This window comes from Fundulus heteroclitus, chromosome 10, assembly GCF_011125445.2.
Source record: "Fundulus heteroclitus isolate FHET01 chromosome 10, MU-UCD_Fhet_4.1, whole genome shotgun sequence".
Taxonomy (NCBI): Eukaryota; Metazoa; Chordata; class Actinopteri; order Cyprinodontiformes; family Fundulidae; genus Fundulus; species Fundulus heteroclitus.
The window spans coordinates 15,673,835-15,696,040 of NC_046370.1; the positions used below are offsets into that span (position 1 = coordinate 15,673,835).

General features: G+C 39.0%; 1 protein-coding gene across 1 annotated transcript in view; it reads right to left on the minus strand.

Annotated features, from left to right (window-relative positions):
• Positions 1-22,206, minus strand: part of LOC105932515 (protoheme IX farnesyltransferase, mitochondrial) — a 43,125-nt gene that overhangs the window by 10,328 nt on the left and 10,591 nt on the right. The window lies entirely within an intron of this gene.

Sequence of the window (22,206 nt, forward strand, 5' to 3'; positions counted from 1 at the left end):
TCATGCAACACTGTGGATCTGTTTTGGCTGTTTAGGATTCCTTCTTACACAACTCCTTACAGGACACCGCCAAAGATTCACCTATGGCTGTGAAAATAACTCAAGTTTTTTTTTTTTTTTTTTTTTTTGCCTCAAACAGATGCAAATAAAAGTCAGGAAGGGAAAGACTCAGCTGCCGTAGCTTCTTTTGTACTTCTGTCTGCATGCAACAGATGTTGGCTCACTTGCTTTTCACAGTAATGTTAGTCAGCAACAACAACTACAGCGTACGTTAAAAACGCAGACGACACCATCGGCTGCTTTTTTAAAAGTTAAACATGGCCGGAGCTGATCATCATGTAGCTTAATGAGTAAACATGTTGGGGTTGGGGTTGGGGTTGGGGGGGTGGCTGTTGGTTTGGTGAGGGCTAGGAGAAGTCTCGGATACAACTTTGTGAAAAACGACGTATACGCCTGTTTTATGATCTGCTCTGGAGAAGTAAGCTTCAAAGAGCTCCCATGAGACTGGCAATGTGTGACTAAAATGCAAACATATGGGGTGCTTAAAGACAGGAACTGGCTAATCTCTGGATGTGTGGAAACACACCTTCTTCGATAGAGGCCTTTGACTAATGAACAAAACAGATTAAGCTCTTCCAGTACACAGATGGGTCGCTTCTATTTATGGTTCCACTAAAAATATTTAACAATCCACCTTTCTTTTAATTTAAAAGTGTCTTAGATTGTCTTTTTTAATAACACTAAGACAACGCAGTGGTTTAACCCCTGGTGAGAGGCTCGTTTAGCTTTTAGGAACCTTAAGATGTGGCCAATGTATGAAGCAGAACATATCTTGCTGTGCTGAGAAAAAAAAAAAAAAAAAATACTTGCTGATTTACAAAGTTCTTCTTTTCTGTCGTACTTTGATATTTCAGACAATCAAACACATTTTAATATCACACAAGGATAACCAGAATATATATAATTATAAGTGAAAAAAGCTTTCCAAAACAACCTGCCGTCATGTGTAAAAGGAATTATCAGGCTGACTTTTTTTCCTCTTAATAAATACAATTATTAATTAAAAACAAATCTCCTGATCTTTCTGTGATAAGACTTTTTTGATGACTGTAAATATTTTAATGTCACAAAGCAAAAATAGAAGAAATCCAAGAGGTGTAAAAACAAAATTTCACAGCAGTGTAGAAAATTAAGTAAAAAAAAGTTTAAAATTCAAATAAAAATGAATAAATAAAAAAACATAATTGGAAAAGGTTAGGAGGAGGGCAACTAAAACACTTTTCTCAATAGTTCTAAAATCTGTTAAATATTCACCTTGACGATGGATCTGCCATTTTTAAGATTAGGCCGTGGATGCATATTAGACACTTTTTGGGAATTTCCGACTTTAAATGTATCATCACATGACACAGGTATCGTCCTAAAGATAATATTAGCTGAAAAAAGTAAAGGAACACAAGAATAATAATTTCTTTGGCTCCAGGTACATCAGCAGAAACACACCAACTATACGCACAGGCTTAAAAATAGAAAGCATAAAACGGCTCCTTTCCTTCAGGTCCAAAGAAAACCTCAGCTGACTCCTTTCCATTTTTGGTCCGGCGTTGTACGAGTCCGCGGGGTCTGGACTGGGCGCCGCTGATGCACAGCTGTGGCTGAGGCTCTCGGACCCCGAAGCCCAGACAGAGGTGTTAATTCTATTTCCTGGGTCAGGAAATGCGTCAAGAGGTCAGGGGCCGCATGAGAGAGAAATGCACTTTGCGGCCAGGCGGGAGCAGAGCCGTTCTGAGCTGAGCCAGGCCTCAAACGGGGCCTTGGGCCAAGCTTGCTGCTGCAGCTCTGCTCTCGTAAAAAAAAAAAAAAAAAGATCCACTTTGCTTCCAATAATGCATTATGAGAACTTTTTTTTTTTTTTTTTTTTTTTTTTAAAAGGGGGGAAAATGTATAGTTTCCGTTTGTCTGGACAGCACCAAGCGCTCATTTCAAAGTACGCCCGGGCCCACTCTGGTCCGTTCCTTCGTCTCTGCCGGTTGGCCAAACAGTTCCTCATCTGGTTCACATCAGCGCCCGCTCAACCCAACACACAACATGGGCCATGTGTTACAGTGATGGCAATAAAATGATCAGGCCACTCGTGTGTGCATTGCACGTGCGCTGCTAGGGGTAGGCCCAGAGGTTGGAGCAGGTCTTCGGCTGCTTTAAGTCACGACAACTTAACTCTGTAATTACCCGAAGGAGGTCAACAGGTATGACTTTAAGCTGCAATCTTAGAGCACTTCTGAGCCGAAACACATTTGTTTACAATGACGTTACTCCCGAAAGACTAACTGCAGTACCCTTCTAACGCTGAGGGCACTTTGATACACTAAAAGATTTCCTCTTGATAAAAAAAAAAACAGCGAGTAAAAGGTCTACGGATGTTAAAAAGTGGAGCTGTGGCTCAACAGTTTAAACGGACTAGAACACATTCTCACATTTCACAAGATGTAACGTTGGCTCATTGTTACACAAGGTTTGAGTAGATTTTAGTCAGGCCTGGATATTATACTTGGAATAAAAGGCTTTGTCTTCCAACTTTACCATGTAGTTCAGACATGTGGAGAACACAGGGGATTGTTGCCACATGTGGGACACAACCAGTGATTGTTACGGATTTCTGCAGCTCCTTCAGTGCTGCTTCACGGGACGGTTTCTGTTCTCTCCTTTCAACCTTTTTGGTTAAAAAAAAACGGTCCAGCTCTTGCAAAGGAAATTTTCTTAGTTTTTGAACTTATCTTTTTGAAAAACAACAACAACAACAACCAAAAGAATAAGACCCTTTCTAATCTCATTGCAAATTTTGCTTTTAACTGAGGGATTCAAATGTCGACGAAAATCCTCGAAGGAGCTAACCTCGTGAGACCTTCCTGATCTTGCAAGCTTTCAAGGTTTCACTCGCAGATCAGTCTGGCTACTTTCCGTAAACGAAAATTTGGAGCCGTTCACCAAACGAACGTCCAATCAGCGTTGGCTTTGAGGCGGGTTGAGGTGTGACGCTAGAGAAGCGCGACAGTTCAGTCTAAAGAACATGGCGGCTTCAGCCGATGAAACTAGCGTTAGCGTGGCTATCCAGCAAGTTTTATCGGAATTACAGAGTATTTCTTTGCTGAGCTAACGAGCCTTTACCTGCAGCAGCAAGAGTAGCTTGGCTTGTGGTTGTGTTTTCGAAGCATGTTGACGAGTACGTCATATGCTTCGTTGATCTGATTGGTTTATTTGGCCTGTCTATCACCAACATAGGCCAATCAGCTAACCAGTATTTTCGCCCCTTCCCAAAATTACTTCAACGGAAGGTTTCCAGATGGATATGCGGAGCAAATCCATCTGGCCGAGTCAGGTAATGAAGGAGCAGCTAAATTGTATATTTTAGCATCATCAGATTCACTTTGACAAGAATGCCATGACTTTAGGCTGCAGCTAAATCAAGAAATACTTAAATAATTAGTATCAGGATGTGCAGTCTTTGCTAAATAGGTTATTACTTTCCTTGATTTGATTTTGTTTTAGTTGAATTAAACAGAATTTTGTACATTTAATGTGGTATTTCTTACATCATAAAAACCTGATGTTTTAACTAGGGTGTGTACAAATGACATTAAGTTTATGTGGGGTCTGATATGGCTGGAAAACCTGGAAATCTTCAGTTCATAAATGGTAAAGCAACATGTCCATGTTAAAGTCAAAAGGTACTTGGCAAGAAGTTATTTGGCCTAAATCACTGACAAACCTAATTGTGATCACTGGCTACTGCTTGTTTTAAAAACTTTAGGACATTAATCATTTCATTAAACCACTTAGTTTTTCATGATTCTATTAGTCGGCTGAAGGCCATTCAATTCTCAAAATACTCCATAAATCAATACCGGCCTATCCTTCCGCAAAGTGTCAGTAGAGGATCCAAATACACAAACGGAAGTTGGTGAGAGACGGCTGCTGTCTTCAATTACGAACACAACAGACCACACAAAACCACTAATTGTAGGGGAAATTATTGGCCAGATGATAAAAAGACGGAAAACAGAGAAGACCAAAGTGAGAAGTGAGGTAGAGGGGGTGTTCTGTTGCCAGATCCTCCGAGTTATCAAAGAAGGAGCGTGATTCACTGCCAACCACCAGGTCTAAATTGATAACAGACTGCAGGGTGCGTTTTTTCTATTCTTTTTTTCTTATGCACAATCTAACAGCTTTGTATGTTTGATAACGAAAAATACGGCAAACCCACCTTTGAAGAAGAAGAAAAAAAATGAAGTGAGGGATGGCCAGAGAGGAGCGACGGAGTAACCACACTTGACAGTTTCTTTTCACCGTTTACTTGAGAAGAAAGAGTTCAGCTAAACACGGGAACAGCCAACAGATCCAGCTAAGCAGCTGTAAAGCTTTAGCTCTCAGAAACATCAGCTGGCCCAAACACCGCCTGCCTCTCCCCGTGGCCCTGCTGAGGGAACCCCAGGTGCACGGGCTAAGACCAACAAGCACAAGTCATCGCTTGTCAGAACGTCACCTGCTTTGCGCACTAGAGCGTCCCCAGGGGTGAGCGGTGCCTTGTGGTACGGCAGGCAAGTCTACGAAAACTGAGAAAGCTAAACGGGGTCACTGCTAACTGTGTGAAGTGTCTCGGCTCAGCAACCAGACGAACCAGCAGCAAAAAGCCTTCCTCAGAAGTCGGGTTTGCAAAACGCTGGTAATGTCTAAAAAAAGAACACGTACATATCAAAGGTTTGGCAGGTAGAGGTTATTTCTGGGTGTTTCTGTGGTTGAAACCGGCCTGTTGCAAAGTTAGAAAAGACAAAACCTGTTGTAGATATGTGAGCAATGTCACATCTCCAAAAAAAAAAAAAAAAAAACCTGTTGACAAGTTTCAAGGTAGTTATTAAACCGTTAGTGTGACTAAAGTGCATATCTGAGCGATGAAATGAGCCTTGCTGAAGACGGGAAAGGTGGTAAATGTGAGGAGGGTTCACAGCAGATCGAACACAGACTCACGGTGACTTTCAAAGTATTCTTACATTTTTCACATTTTTTTTTTCATGTCGCAACCCAAAACTTCTATTTAATTCAATGAGAGTTAATGTCCTAGACTGCCACTAACTAGTTTAGGATTGTGAAGCAAAAAAAAAATGATGGGTTTCAACCTTCTATACAAAAAAATCTGAAGAGAGTGACATGTTTTTAGCCTCAATGAACTAAGTACAACCTGAACCGCCTGTAAATTATTGCTGCAAGTCTTTGGGCATACGTTTCTACCAGCTTTCTACACCTACAGCCGAAAGTTTTTGTGACTTTGACTAGGCCTTTCTAACAAATTGATATGCTTTGACTTAAACCATTCCACTTGTTTAGGGCCATTGTCCTGCTGGGGGGTGTTTACCTCCACCCTAGCCTCAAGTCCTTCGGACTTTTGGAGCGTCTAATAGGTTTTCCCCCAGGATCGCCCTGTATTTAGCGCCATCCATCTTCCCATAAACTTTGACTAGGTTCAATGTCCCCACAGAGGGAAAGTATCCCCACAGCATGACCCTGCCATCACCGTGTTTCCCCATAGATATTGTGTGTTCAGGGTGATTTCCAGTGTTAGTTTTCTTCTACACAGCGGCTCTGAGCAACTTCCACTTGTTTGCCGTGGCAAACTTTTAAGACAGGACCAATTGGAGCTGTTTTTAAACGACGACCCTTCCCTTGGCTGCTTCTCTAAATAACGCTCACCTTGTCTGACCTGTTAGTGCAGATGGACGGCCATGGATCGAACAGCACTCCATAAATTGGAATATTTTTTTCTAACCTATCCCTGACTTAAACCTCTCCAACCTTTTTTTTTTTTTTGCCACATCAGTATGAAGCCGAATCCACTTTTGAAAACCATGCATAATTTTATTTTCACTATTCAATTGTGCGCTATCTGTTGGTCTATCATAGAAATTTCCAGACAGAAGCATACAAACTGGATGCCCTTCATTTTTTTAATTCATAGGGTAAACATAGTCCAATGAAACAGAACTAAAGAACAGCAGACCTGATCAGGCTTATATCACCTCGTTTCTGTCTCTGGACAACATTAATATTTAGACCAAACCATCTACAGTGGAGGTGAAAGACAAAACTCTAATCTGTGGCTGAAATGGTGCACATGGCAACCAGCAGATGTGTACGAGGCTCCTGGCCCTCTGTGATCTCCTGGTGTGATGAAATGAAAGGGGAGAACCTCATCTGGTTAGTAATGAAAAGCTGAAATTCCTCAAACTGTCTAATTCTAGACCTGAAATCAAAGAAGTTTAGAAAAAAACAAAACCAAATACCATGTGATCAAACTGTCTAAATGTCATAGTCGGGGGCATGCCTTCTGTCATAGAATGTAGGAAATGTAACTTCAGAGCTCCAAAAGTGACTTTTGTTTTGTTCTCGTCGGTCTTGTAAGCACCTGAACTCTTCAATCCCGCTGCTTTACAACACCGTTTCATTTTGTTCCTTCTTTACAGGCCCCGTTTTACACAGTGCAGCACTTTGTCTTGCCAAAGAGTGGACCGCGTCTCGCTTTCAGCTGTGTGTTGAACCCAAACCTCTTCTAGCTCTCTTTAAAGTGGTCTGTGCGGGCCCCGTTGGCAGCGGTTCAAGCTGGCAAGGCCTCGCTGCTGATTAATGGGCTGAGTGCGGGACAGTGAAGTGCTAAACTGTCCTCATGTTAATCAGCCAACTAATGCTCAGCAGAGCCGCGGTACCTCTGCCCTAAAGATAATCTGTTCCTTTGGACAAACGGCCAGGAAAACGCAGAGGCAGAGGTTTGCTAAAAGGCAGTTTTACAATCAAAAACAAAAAAACTGAATCTCAGTAAACGAAGAGAACGGTAGAGGATTAGTACCATTTTAACCTGACCAATAGAGAATTAAACAACAGCTTTATCTCCATCAATAACTTGGAAAGTTCCGTCTCTAAATAAAAGATAAATGACGACTGTTTGTGTCTATTTTTTGTGTTGCCTGGTCGCAGCCAGCCTGTCCTCAGCGAGAAGGCATCTTAAGACTTTAGGTCATGTCATAATTTTCTGGGCAGATCTGATATATCAGATTTTTTATCCGTAATATTTTACTATAACTAGACCACGGTGCCTCCTAGAGTGGGGGAGGACTCATTACAAATGAAAGAGAACAAGCCTGTCCTTTTGAAGAGATGTCCAAGAAATTGTTTCGGTGCATTTATTTAACTTGATGCATGAGATGATCGAATAATCTAATTGATCTGTTTTTTTTTTTGTATCTACTACTCTGACTACACAGTCTTAAGACTGGAGGAAACAGATCAACACAAAGTAAGGTAATTATTGAATTATAGGTTTACCGAAAAGCTCCAAAAATAAGTATGCTGATAGTTAAGATAATAACATTGAATTTACTTGTCTATTAACCCATCTGCCTAGGAAGTGGGAACAGTTATCCTTCTATCATTGAATCCAAAGACAATAGCGATGCACCAAGCCATCAACCAATCAGTAGACTTCTGATTTTTAGTCTTGGATTGTGTGAAATACATTTCTATTATTTTATATATTTTTTTTTTTTTGACTGATGTGACTTATATTCCGGAGCAACTTATACTCTGAATAATACGGTATATTATCTATCTATCTATCTATCTATCTATCTATCTATCTATCTATCTATCTATCTATCTATCTATCTATCTATCTACACACAATATATGCACACACACACACACACACACACACACAAGTTGTATTTCTCACATCACTTATATCTGTTAGCATGAGGACCACCACTAGAGGTGACTGGAGCTGCAGCACCAAATAGATGAACATCTGAACAAACTGTGCTGTTGGTGAAAGGTGGTAAATATTAGAGCGTTGTGTTTTGCTTCATGTACTTCTGTTTTTTTCTTTCTACCTGATGCTGGTTTAAATCTCTATCTCTTAAATCAATCAATCAATCATTTCAATAGTCCTTTCAACATTCATAATAATGCTGACCAAAGTTCCTTAATAAAATCAATATATAATGACAAAAACACAAAGGGGGATAGAAGAAAGCATAAATAGCAAGTTAGTAACAAGGTAGATGAAACAAAATAACAAGGTAGATAAATCCAGAAGTGACACCACAGTTTTAAGTATTAAAAACGTGCCTGAATTAAAAAAATAAAAATAAAAAAGTATTGGACTAAAACCCATTTCATTTTTTGTAGTGTGATAGCATTGGTCTGTCTGGGACAACAAAATGAGAATTAGCTTGGTGACTAAATCACATTTACAGGGTTTTATTAGGTTCATTATTTTACCCTGTCCGTTTTCATAAATAAATGAATTAAAAAAAGATGTAAAAATGTTTTCAGAAAAGAACAGGGTGTCATTTACAGCAGGATCAGACACTGAGCCATGCTGGCCCAGACGTTCATTTTACTCTACCATACATACATCAACTGTGCAAACAATACAAGTTTCCATCCACTGACCTTCCATATCTCCAGACTCAGCCCGATAAGGTAATTTTTGGCCTAATGAGGCCGTTTCTTACCCATTTCGGGTTGCCATCGGTTGCGCACACAGTTGACCGCTTTAAATTCAGTCACACAAGCTGAGGGGGAAACATTTCTGCAAGCTGGGCACGTAGAATTATTCATCCTCTTTGTGTGTGCGGTCACTTGTTTAAAAAGAAATAAACAGCCCTTTCCGCCGTGAGGGGGCCGTTTCGCAAATAACTGCGAGTGTGTGACTGACATGACGTGAAGTTTGAAAGCCTCTCTATAGTTGAAACGAAGTCCTGAACATGACCGTGTGCACGTCTGGGAGAATGCGAGTGTTTACATTTTCCATGTGCAGCTGGGTCTGACCACAAGCAGCCTGGAACCAGAGGGGAATGCGTGCGAGGCAGCCCCAATAGAGCTCCGATATGGCTAGTCTGGAAGATCTGGAAGAAAGTCGCCGTTGGAAAAGAGGCAGGATGCATATGAAGCCCCTTGCTGTTCAACAAACCGTGACAGAAGCAGTCAGCACCTCTGCTGGATTTGTATTCCTAGCAGTGACCCGGGGATAAAACCTTTCCTCCATTTAGACAAGCTCATTCGACAAGCCAATCAAATGAAGATGATGAGGACCTCAGAGGAAGAATTTGGGATTTCTGTCACTCAATTCACCCACAACAACAATCTTCACCTCGGGATGATGGCCATCTAGACTGTGAAGTTTATTACTCATTGATCATGATTTATATTCTTAGTACAAAGTTTTGGTTGCTGACATGGAGATCAATGCCCCAAATCAGCTCTTCTTCTACTTCACTTCAGCTCTTATCTAGCACAACATAAAAACTTCAACTACATTAGTAAGATGTTGATCTGGCCTCTAGTCGGAGATGACTTCAAAATGTACACAAAGGAGAAACTAACAACTAACAATGCACTCAAAGTTTGGCAAGTGACCAGAAAAGAAAAAAGTTCAACCTGATTGTTGAGACGTAAAATGCGGTCACTAATGGTGCTTTTCCACTTATTCCAGGTGTATCCAGCATCTGTTGTCGGTTTTAGAAACCCGACCTTTACTTAGAGGTTATAACTGACAGTAATAACTGGTAAACTGCAAAAATGTTCCACTCAGAATCGTTCCCTGTCCTCAGCGTAAACAGAACTGGGTAATCATTCGAATAGCAGCGCATAATGATATGCGGAAGTCTTGAAGGTCATGTTTAAGCAAAGAAAAAAAAGTAAACAGAGTTTTGGAAAGCTCCATGAAGACGGTGTTCGGCTGTTTTGAACTAGGGAGTTATGACTGCTGATCTGAAGCTTTATTTAAAAACACCAGCTTTCTAAAGACCCTCTTCAGTCATGTTTACTTTGATTTTGATGTTTTATTTTTCAAAGAAATACAAAGATATTACAATTTATCAATGGATTCGTGATTTTCCTACAGAAACACCTGACTTTCTAATTGTATATACTAAATCAGTGTTGTTCACGAGTGGCTCGGGATGTTGGTCAGCTGGTGACTGATGTTGGGGGATGTTGTTGAGCAAAGACAAACACGTGTTTGTCTTGTCTACATATTCGGCAGAACATTTCATTTTTTCTTATCTTTTTATTTGTCTCTAGCCCTTTTTTCTCTTATTTATCCATCGTTCTGTCTGTTTCTTGTTGAGGGTGACTTTGTCCAACACTAAATACAACAGTACCCATGGTCTGGTCCTGATGGTTTATTTAAAGTGTTACGTTTGCCCTCCCTGAATACTGTTTCCTATTTATCCCATAATGAAGATGCCCTGTTAGGAGATGTTGTTTGTTTGAGTGAGGTCAGATTAACTAAAACTGTTAATTTGCCTTGTTTTTTTTTTTGTTTTTTTTTGTTCCTATGTGAATGCCTCAACAGTCGTTCTTGATTTGCTTTAACCTAAAACAGCGACTTCCAAACTACACTATATCCATCATGTTCTACCTCCTGAGTCTAATAGAAAGAAGATCCCTCTGCACCAAATTCTTCCCACTCCATGCTGCGAGAAAAGCATCTCCAGAACTCCTCAATCTCCTGATGAGAAATGCATGTGTGAACAGAATCTGGGATAAAACAAGAAAAACTACAGTCTGCACCGAACATGCGGCGCATATTCTAATATGTCCTCGAGTTCATGTTCAGAAATGGCTGAAGTGTCTCTATACTGGAAGACAGCACCACTATATCCACTCTGATGAAAAAAACCAGGAGAGAACCACTGGGAAAGTTGTGTGCAAGTTGGCAACGTAGCTTTCTTTCCTAGATCCTGTTTTAGATGGGGATAACATTTAAAAACTCCAAGTGAAGAAGCACTTTAAAAGTTTTTTGTGGGATTTGTGCCGTTTTTGTCACCATAATGAGAATTAGGGCTGCTACAACTAATCATAAACTATGACGCTGACTAATATTTTTCAGTATCTTGATGAATCTATGCCTTTTCAGCTTTCTAAAATGTTTTAACAAAAATAACAGCTATTCCCTACTTTCCCTTGTGCTGCATTCAGGTGTTGGTTTCGTTGGTAACCTCCAAAACTGAATCCAGGCAACAGAACAGACATTGCTGAACAAGGAATGATGCTAACTTTTTCTGATGGGGGTCTCCTCACAACTTCAACTTGATCTCCTATCTAAAAGAATCTACTTCATCAATAAGCGTTCAGATAAAATAGATGCAATCTTGATCCATGATATATTTTTGATATGCAAGCAATATCTCAGTTATTGTAACTTGTTTCATAGAAGCAATTCTTTTTAAATTTGAGTTGCACTCATAGCAGAAATAATCCCTGGTTTAGTAAAATTCCACTTCAGTCTTATCATATTTGACATTTAAAACATGATAATTATTTAGACCTTTTTAGTTATAAAAGCATATATCAATTTTGTGTATTTTTACCATTCTGGAGTTGGCATTTCATACTTTAACGTAAGTTTAGCATTTGGTAACATCTTTATTTTGTGGTTGGGAAGAATACAAAATAACAAAAAAACGTAAAATTAAATTTTCTTCCATTTTTTAAAGGAAGATTTGTGGTTTACCTCAGTTAAATAAATGTTTTTACTACAGATAAATCACAAAAAATGTCAGTGGTGGCTAATGCACTAAAAACAACATTTTAGGTACTAGGTAACGTGAGTTTCAGACAAACAATAAAAAAAAAAAAAAACATTTGACACCACCTTTGTTTTGTCCCCGGACCCAGAGAAGTAAAAACAAAAAGGTACAAAGGGAGAAGTTAAAAGACCACGGTGCCTGACTAAATATATATGCACTTGTTATACACACCCAGAGACGCACACTTTGAACTGTCCTCTGAAGAGTAATGAGCAGTTACTGCATGACAGAGCCTGGCAGACTCCTTTTAACTACCATCAGTGTCTACAGCGAATCCTGGTCAGACAGAGATCCACACCCAGCCCAACACTGGGGCACCTTCACGTGAGACGCAGGAGTACAGGAGCATGAGCAGGTGACTCAACATGTGGAAAGGACGGGCCTAATGAGACACATAAGTAGAAGAACAAAAGGAAGACGGACTAATCTGTTCTTCTGAAGCGCCGCCGGTTTGGTTTGAAGCGGAAAAGGCACTGACTGATGTTTAAAAAAAATTAAAATTACAGAAATATATGGATATATTAGAAAAAACGGACATAAAGAGGCAAACTGCATTTCTGGGGTATTATTTCAAAGATTTTTTAATCAATATAGTGAAAACAAATAAGTTAATATGGAAGTAAAAATCGGACCACGGACAAGTCTCTAAATTTTGTCCTATACTTTTTGCTTAAAGCAAGCTAAAATCAAGACCAATGTTGCCTTAGATTGTACCGAGGTACATCTTAATAAATCATCAGAGTATGTTACACGGCGATGCTGATTAAAGCTGCTAAATAAATGCTAAATAAGAGCATATTTTTTGTTGTTTTTCTGCCCTGACAAATTACCAGGTTTGGCATGGTAACAACTGCCGTAACAATTGAAGCCTCAAGGATATTTCTCCTTTTAGTGAGACTATTATGAGTAAAACTAAAAGGCCATCCATGGTCACACAAAACACAACCTTTTTCGTATGCTAAATATCACCCGTGGCATTTTGTAGTTGTTCAGGACAGGCTTTGTTGGTTATATAATGAAGGACAGGCGACAATGACAGTAGTTAAAGAGCAGGGGGAAAAAATACAGCCTGAATAATCATCATTGGAGACCAGACCTTTCAAATTTCCCGATATATGCAGATGGTGAAAGCAAGGACACAATTACCCAACCTCAAGTAGCGAGATGGGATTTTTTTTCCCCCCACTGATACAAAACAAAAGTGTTCTCTGAGGAAGGTTTCTCCATTGACGATAAGTAATATGAAGCAAACTTGTCAAGACCAGCGCTTTAGCTTTTTAAGGAACCCAAAAGAGACGATTTGAATCAAAGTTCTAGCGTTGAAAAGCTGCGGTACCAGAAAAGACAGACGTAGGTATCAGAAAACGTGGAGCGGTACGTCATCGCCTGTGTGATCGAGTTAGAAGACGACAGAGCTTTGGACAAGCTGAAGGTGCGTTACAATAACCGAGTTGTGAGGTAATAAATACATAAAAACAAATATAAATAAAGCAGAGAAATTTTAAGTTCATCCAGCTATCCCCTTTCTATACCAACTTAAGCTTAATCAGGGCTTTAGGGAGTAAAAGTTAAGTTTTCAATGATAGAATAATCAATATACAGTGGTGAGGAGAAGCATTTGGGTTTTACTTTTCTTTAACAATTTAACACTTCAAATAATCAACCAAATGTTACCGTCACAAAATAAAATAACCTAAGTAATACAAAAAAAAAAAAAATTTAAAAGGTAATTTAATTTATCAAGGGCAATACGGCTATCCAAACCAACCTGGACCTACGTGAAAAGGCGATCACACACTTGTTAAATACCGAACAGTTTAAGCTCATTAAGTAAACGCTGACTACAGTTTAACCAGGCAGCTCCATTCTTTAGGACTGCAAGGTCTATAGAATCACAAAATCTGTTAAATAGGACCTGTCTGACAACATAAAGTAGGCTAAAGCGTGTCAAAAAGAAACAACATGCATAGATCTACAAATAAATTCAGGAACAAATAAACTGGAATTGTTTAAACAGGCTCGAGAACCCTCCAATCCTGGCAGGTTACAATAAAAACTGTGAAAATAGCACGACTGCCTGTTAGCAGCTAGTGATGCTAAAGCTAGTATCTTCTTTATAGCTTCATATAGACAAAATAAAGAGCTGGGCTATTTTACAGTTTCCATAGTCTTATAGTCTAATATATAAAATATAAAGGCTGGTCAAACCTGAAATAGAGAAGTCTCCACCGAGCACAGATTATTTATAATGCATCATGATATTGGAAAAAAGCTAGGCTCTTTTCCTGAAAACACGTAGAAGAAACATTTTTATGCTTTTTTGCTTTAGGGCAAAGTTACCGTAAGACAACTGTAGAAACTGCAGTGAGTGTGCCAGTCAAGGCTGACGTGAAACTATCTTCCCTTCAGATATTCTTTAAAAACACAATTCAGGACTTGTTACTCCATTTACTTATGCAGAGCTCTCCTAAATGATTGGCAAAATCTTGCCTTGCTCCATTGAACTCAATGTGATGTATCATCTTGTCTCATTAGTGAATGCAACAATCACCCACGTCAATCGAAATGATTAGAGTGGCTCGTATTACCCAAAGATGTAAGATAATGCTGTGGAACCTCCATTAAATGACAAGAGAGAACTTTATATCTCAGGCAGTGAAATCGTGCTGCTACCCGGTCGTGGTTGCAATGCACCGCAGTGCAGCAACAGTTTGATGAGGCTGGTCTGCCCAGTAGAAACTGTAGAAGTCCACATCTGTACATTAGCTATCCTGAATCAGTTTACTTTTCGTGAATTAACTTTCTGCTAGCTGCAGCCTAAACGTCCATTTGAAGACGACACTCTATAGCGGACCAGGCTGTCGGACCCTTTGAAAGTACGAAATGTGATTTGGAGCAAAAAAACATGCACGGCCCCACAACAAAAATACATGACCCACCCAGAACTTGGAGAAAGACTTGCCGGTAATTGTTCTGTTTTCCAGCGACAATGCCCTTGCCCCAAAAGCTTCTCAGATTGGATTTAATTAGCATGCAGCATTGGCTCATGGGCACGCCATAAACAGGGCTGCTTTTGTTAATTATCCACGGATCTCAGCATTACAAAGAGTGTTCCTACTTTCTCCTGGCTAAGTTACCTTCAAATGGAGGGTGAAAACTTGAGCTTCATGAACAAAACTCGACATGTAAACAAATCCGTAATTGTCACAAGAAAACGCTATATGTCTGTTATTACCTTACTTTAATCAGTCTCATTAAAAGGAAACCAATACCTTCTTTAAAAACCCAATTGATCAAACATTACTTTGTTGTTTTTATCATTCTGAAGGTTTCAGTGATTTAAATACAGAGTGCCTGCTCTGTTAAGGCATGCACATTTGTAATCATTTCCAAAGAAACTTAACAAATGAAAACCATGACAAAAAAAACAAACATCTAGTTTCAGTGCAACAGAAAACAGCAGGACATTCCACAAAATTTGCTCTTTACTTCTCTCTCAGATTTCACCGCCGTAACAGTCCCACGCATCACAACCCAGCATGCTCTCATCTGACTAACACAAGCGTTAGAAAAGATCCTCTGCATCATTGCAGAAGCTTTTCATTTTATAGTCAGAAGAGTTTAAGTAACCTCACGTCATAATGAAAGGCTTTCTGAACAACTATTCTCGATAAAGAAACAAAAACAACTTCACATTTAGCAGACAAAAGTTGAAAAAAATAATAATAACCTGTCCTGAAAACCTGTAAATAATTGCTCCTGATCAAATGTTTTAACCGCAAAAAAGATTTTATATCAGCTAAAAGGATGGCTATTTTAAACCTAGGGGTTCTGTGACAATTAAAGCTGTAGTTGATAATCCTGTTCAGAAACACTGTTATACTGAGTAAAATTGTCCTTCCATCCTGAAAGTAGTTATTACATTATGTATTAAGCCTGCACATGCGCACTTCTAGTGTTTATGTATCCGGTTAGCTTAGCGGCTAAGTTAGCGGTTAGCCGTTCATTGTAGCTCCACTGCTCTCACCGTAGACTTGGAACATGGCTGAGAGTTGCAAGAAGTGAACCACGTTCATGTTTATGAGAAGAAGAGGAAGGACTCAGTAGGAAGAAATAAGATCAGCGTGGATTCGGGGGAAAAAATTCACGCGATCCCCCTGAAAACGGAAGTGCAACTCGCCTTTTTTTTGCATACACAATTCATCAGGCACAATAGCTTTCTTAGGTGCCATTTCAAGAGGGTACAACAATTTCAACTTTCTTGTAAGACCATGTATGTTATGGCAAAAATAATGCTTGGAAAATTCGCAACTTTGACTGCAACTTTTTGAAAAGGTAATTTTTGGGCGCAACGATCACAAAAAAACATACCAACATCTTGAAGGGACTTGTTAACCTGCAGCCAACCAAATCAATTTTATATCAGCCTGCTTTAAATCGCTTTTTATTATCCAGGCAATTTGATTTTTTTTTTATACCAGATTCAAATCAGACTGACAGAGAAATACTACATACAGTTAATAAATACAAGTCATTTGTAAGTTACAATGATCATAAATATATTAAAGACTTTCAATAGAAAGACTCTTTTACCTCTGAAGTTTCAATCATGACTTAACTGAGGCGTGTTTATTTCCACTTAAATCTTGTCAGCTGAAACTAAATATTCTGATTATTATTCTCAGAAATTGCTTCTCCACTTTATTAATTTGTGTCTTGTCGAAGGGGGCACTTGTACATATGACAGATCTTTTTTTTTATGTGCAAATCTTTGTTTACATTTTTTGAGGAATACCATAAATGTAGAAATTTACTGTACAAAACTTATTTTGGACAAAAATGAATAGATTACAACAATAATTTGCAGCTGTATAATGAGATATAGACGTACAGATTAAAACAGACTAACACAGACTAAAACACTGTCAGAGGAGGCCAGAAAGCAGGAATGAAGCCAGACGCCTTTCTGCTTGGTTTCCTCCTCTTTCACTTAGCTGGAAAAAGCTGTTGACATCTTTCCAGGATGGTCATGAAGCCCGTAATCACAGTGTTTTGTCAAAAACTAAAGGTTAATCAGAGAGGTGCTCCACCTAGTCCTCCAACAGTTTGCCATGTTTCATGATTCTCACGTGAACGTCACCCTCTGCTGTGGTGAGGTACGTTCGTGCTGACGAGACGTGGCCCTGACAGCTTCGTGAGCTGTATGGGATGAGAGTAATAGCCGAAAAAATATTTTCTGTGGGATCTTCAAAGAATGACAACCTACTGCTGACAACTGCAGGAAAATGACTGTTTTCTCCACGGGCCAAGTTCTCCTTTGAAGTAAGGCTGCATTACATTCATTTGTTGAGACTTGAGTAAAGTCAGCACCAGAAAAAACTGAAGATAGCAGAAATCTCCTTCCATCAGCCTAATACCGTTTAATATTCTATTATCTGCACAAGTTAACCATAGTTTTACAATAAAAAAATATATATATTCTAGTTTTCTGTACTTGTTTTTTATTGTTCACCCTAATTCTTTTTGTTTAAATCAACAAATAAATTAAGTTTATTGGGCAAGACAATGAATATGAAATCATTGTGACCAAAGTAATCTGAAGATTATGTTGGATTGTTTGGTCATTTTAGTTTAGCATTGCAGTCAATTGATTTAAATAGCAAACATAACATTGCTACATGCTACTTCATTTGATGAGATAAAAGAGATAAAAATGTGAATGGCGAATAACATACCAGATAAAACAATCCACTGTAACTCTGACAATAAAATGAAAATGTTCTTTTTGAAACCATTTTGATCCACCGCTGTACGATTCGACACATTGAAGTCACAGACAAAGAAACTAAGAAAATAAAAAATGTGTTTAAAAAAGATAAAGACAAACTAGAACGATGTAGAAAACCATTGAGCAATTCTGTGTCGTTATAACAGCTCTGGCAAGAAGAATGTACTTAAAGGAATGAACTCAATGAGAAGGCGACTTGGCTTAAGATTTTTATAGGTTATAAACCACAAACCTACTTAGAGATACACCATTTAAAGAATTGAAAGTATCATAATATAACAAAACACGCAATAAAGTCAATGTAGAGAGCTGCTTGGGTGTTATACATATCATAATCTACTAAATGCTATAGTTAATGTTACATAAGTCTTTTAGTATTTTCTGCCCACAGAAAGATGTTAAAGCTCAGAGAGATTGTGGACCCGATGATGGAAAAGAAAGAGGAACAAGATAGTGTGTGTTATCGATATATCCATCCGTCCACTGTCTATGACCGCTTACCATTGAAGGGCCGCAACAGTCATGTTTTTGGACTGTGGGAGGAAGCCAGCGTACCTGGAGAGAACCCACGAATGCACAGGGAGAACATGAAGGCAGAATCGATGGGAAGGATTCAAACCCAGGACGTTCTTGCTGCAGGTCAACCGTGCTACCAACAGCTTCACCGTGCAGCCATTAAAGTGAACGATAAAATGGATGAATGTAACGTTTTCTAAATATTATGCAGCCCTAAAAGCTACCACAAGCAACAGCATATTCTACCAAACTCTTACTAATAACCTCAATAAAAACAATAAGTTAACGTCCTAACCAAATGTCTACCTTATTCAAGTATTTTATTTAAGCATCTAAAACCTAAATTAGCAATTATCAGCTATTGTAACAACTATTGGATTTCCAGTAGTCCTTTGTGATATTAATACTGTGTACACTGATATTGCAATAAAAATCTATTTGGGATGTGTCCAAATTAAAACATATACTCCCTGTTATGGATCGCTTTGTCATCTAATATTATAGTATTAAATTAATCCTGATCAGAGATTATATTACATGGACATATGCAAAAAAATGTGTGTAGGTCACGTCTAAATGTGCTCAATGCTTCAAACACAAGCAGCACCGCGTGTCATCTTTAACATATAATATGCCTTAGATTCTGCTGATCAACACATCTCCCAAATTAAGCACTTTTCATTGTGTCTTTCATCCTAAATTGCACTGCTCTCCTAGGGGGCCACGGTCGAAGCTGCAGCTGCCTTCTTTGATTTTCACCGTATCGCTACGTCACACATGTTCCGCGTTCCCGTCTTACCCTTGCATCTCATGGGTGAGAGGAGTAGCAAGAATTATACAAGTATTTTGGAAAGAAACCCATGGAACAGCAAGAATATTATACCTAGATGCCAGCATGTCATCAATAATCTTGCAATTACACCTACCACATTCCTGGCAACAGTAATTTGCACTTTCTTTCTTTATGCCTTTTCATATTAGGGCCAGTGATAGGTGGATTTTGCCTTTCATGGGGCTATCAGAGGAAACCATATGTCTACCATCTGAGGCTACGAGAAATTAATTTGCACCGCTGGAAATTGACCGGCACCCCACAGTCGACAAAGACAAAAGGCTTTAAAGAAATTAACTATTAAACAGGGCTGTCTGGTTAAATATTCATTCTAATCCGGGACTGAAAGAGAGATACCATTTTTTTGTGCCATGTTTTAAGGCCAATTAAGAAACAAATGTCCATCTTTTCTCTCGGGCTGAATTAACAGATTGATGGAGACCATCAAAACAGGAATCTACAAAGGCCCAAAGTCAAAGATCAACGCGCTCTTTTGTTTTAACCAAGCTGGTGGAAAACAAGATCTGAAGAGCATCAGCTGCTGCGAGGAACTGATCTCTTCTCATGTAAAACCGGCCATTTGGTGAACACTCTGATGTGCCTGACCTTTCATTCAAAAACAGCCCCCCTACCACCAACACCCCCCCACCACCACCCCACAGTCCCCCTCCAAAATCTTTAGGAGACAAACCACAGCAACAATTTCTAATTCAGAAAATTAAAAAACACTGCAAATGCTTTCAAGATTTCTGTCATGCCAGAACTGCTAAGATATGAAGTTTAGAGGCTTAAAAGCCACGATGAATTTATATATTATTATAAATATTGCGCAGATCCAATAAAACCTATCAATAGACTAAATAAATAAATACCACAAAAAGGAAAATAAACTCATCTGTTGCTTTTTCTCAGCAAACAAAAGTCACAAATCTAATTATGGAGAATTTATCGTCTTCAAGGAGTGCCACTGCACTCAGCCGGTATAAGGTCATGTGACGACTAACGACGATCTCAAGGGGCGCTGTGTTCTACATGGAGCTAGGGCTTTGGCAATATGACTTTGAAATAAAACCTCCGATTTCATTACACCAGATCCGATTAATCGATTGTTTTCCTCCTTGTCATTTTACAAAAGGAAATTAAGGTAATTATTTTAAAAACTTGCTTTTATGTCGAGCATTTCATCTGAGAGTTGACCTTAACTCAAAGTGCAACTAAATACAAGCTGTGAAACATGCTTGTAAAACAAGATGGCGGTCCTGCCATTGTAAACAATGAAAATATAACTAAATGTTTGCTGCTAGTGGTATTACACAATGAGCTAAGAACTGGCTTCACTGCACTTGTGTAACTTCAAACTATCTTAAAAAAAATAAGTAAATGAGTAAATTAAAGTGCCTCATATTATGGTAAAAAAAAAGTTTCCTCTTTGCAATATTTTGACAATATATTTTCCTAAACATATATTCAACATTGCTGTCTGTTCTCTTCATGGAAGTTCAATGAGTGCATTGGCAAAATAAAATCCAGATTTTTTTCCAAAAATTAAATCTTAAAAAAAATTGTAGATTTGAATTAATCGTTTAAATTGATTTATCGTCAAGCCGTACATGGTACCCCAAATTAAAAAAAAGTGCAAAGGTTATAAAAGGGGTAGTAGCATAGAAAAAAATATAGCGGCAACCGTAACTGTTAGTTAACCATTGACCTGCCTTAGAGTCAGACAAGTGCTGATCGACTGAAAGCTCATTCATTCATCAAATTGCCAGTGGTGTGGAAATTTCAACAGGATGAAAATGCTCCACATTTAAAGGAAGTGTTATCTCACTGTATGTAGAGTATAGTGTAAAGGCATTTAAACCCCTCTAATTGTGTCGCATCACAGGCTCTGACTGGGATTTTATGGGATGGATCAATACCAATTAGAGCACAAATCTGAGCTGGGAGGAAACCGTCACATGGTTGGAGATATATGTTCAAGTCTTGTCACAGATTCTCCGTTGGTTTTAGGTCTGAACCACTTTAACCTGTTAATATGACATCATAGCTAGTGCTGAATGTTGATTTCCTGCTGGAAGGTGAAGCTACTCCCTCGTCTTTAGTCTTTTAAAGCCTCGCTGCAAAAACTTAACTAAAAATAAGGACGATTTTCTTGAAATAAGTGTATCTGTTCTTGATTTGAGGAGGAAAATAAGATTATCTAGCAATGGAATGAGTATTTTACCCCTAAAATAAGATAATTAGATATACTGCACTGGAAATAAGATGATGGAGATGAGTTGTTCTTATTTTAAGTGCAAAGATCTGATTCCATTGGCAGACAATGTTATTTACCATTTCAGAAAAAAATATTGTTTTAGTTCCCTTTTTGCAGGGCTTTGACAGGATTTCTTTGCAGGGTTGCCCTGTTTTTAACTCCATCTACCTTCCCATCAACTTTTAAAAGGATCTTCAGCAGAACCTGTGAAACGGTTCAGTCCGGCAATATTGCATCAATAGATTTTAACAGCCGTACTGCCTCATGTCAATCTTTTAAAACGAAATAAAAATACAGTACTAACAAAACAAACTTAGATTTTCAGTTTGAATCATGACAAAAATATTGTGAAAATGTTCTCCTTGAATAGCTTGCGTTGTCCACAGACTTTGATGGGTTCAAGTTCAATTCAATAAAATTTTATTTATATTCAATTACATATTGAATATATGTCCATGGCTTTGCAGCAATCCCTCATACTGAGCAAGCATGAAACGACAGTGCTTTCAACAGTGCGACCCAATGCCTTCAAGTTGAAAGCATAGCGTCTCCAGTGCTTGCTTAATTACTCTTCACAGATCAGTTTGGTTTTCTGTAAAAAAAAAAAAAAGTGCTCCAACAGACTTCATACGACCGAGAGTGTCTACTAAAACCGAGACTAGGTTGGTCTTGAAAAATGTGCGTCATTCTCAAACCGATGTTTTTCACATTCTAAAAAAAAAAAAAAAAAAAGACTTTGGAAAGACACATTTTATCATTATATGCTGGTAACGCACGGCTAACCCTGCGCCCGCGCTCAGCCGTCCCCGCCCATACACTCGGAAGGGTCGACCGAGACGCACTGACACGAAAGCATGCAAGAGGGTAAATAATGCATGTCTGCACAGGACGAGACAGCAGGGCGCAGCTTGAAGTGGTAAGCAACGGGGGGGGGGGGGGGGGGGGGGGGGGGGGGGAGGTCTTGCGGGGGCTCGCTTGTGCGTGCCAGCCTCAGACAGCTCACCGCAGATGAGACAAAGACACAAAAGGAAAACAAGCCCTCGCCGTCACGACAGCAGAAATGACACTAGTCAGAGACAAAACAAGCCTGTTTGCATTTTCATTAAAGCAAACATGCAACGCAACGTGGTGTGTCTTACCCTGCAGATGCTGTCAAAACACCAAAGCAGTAACC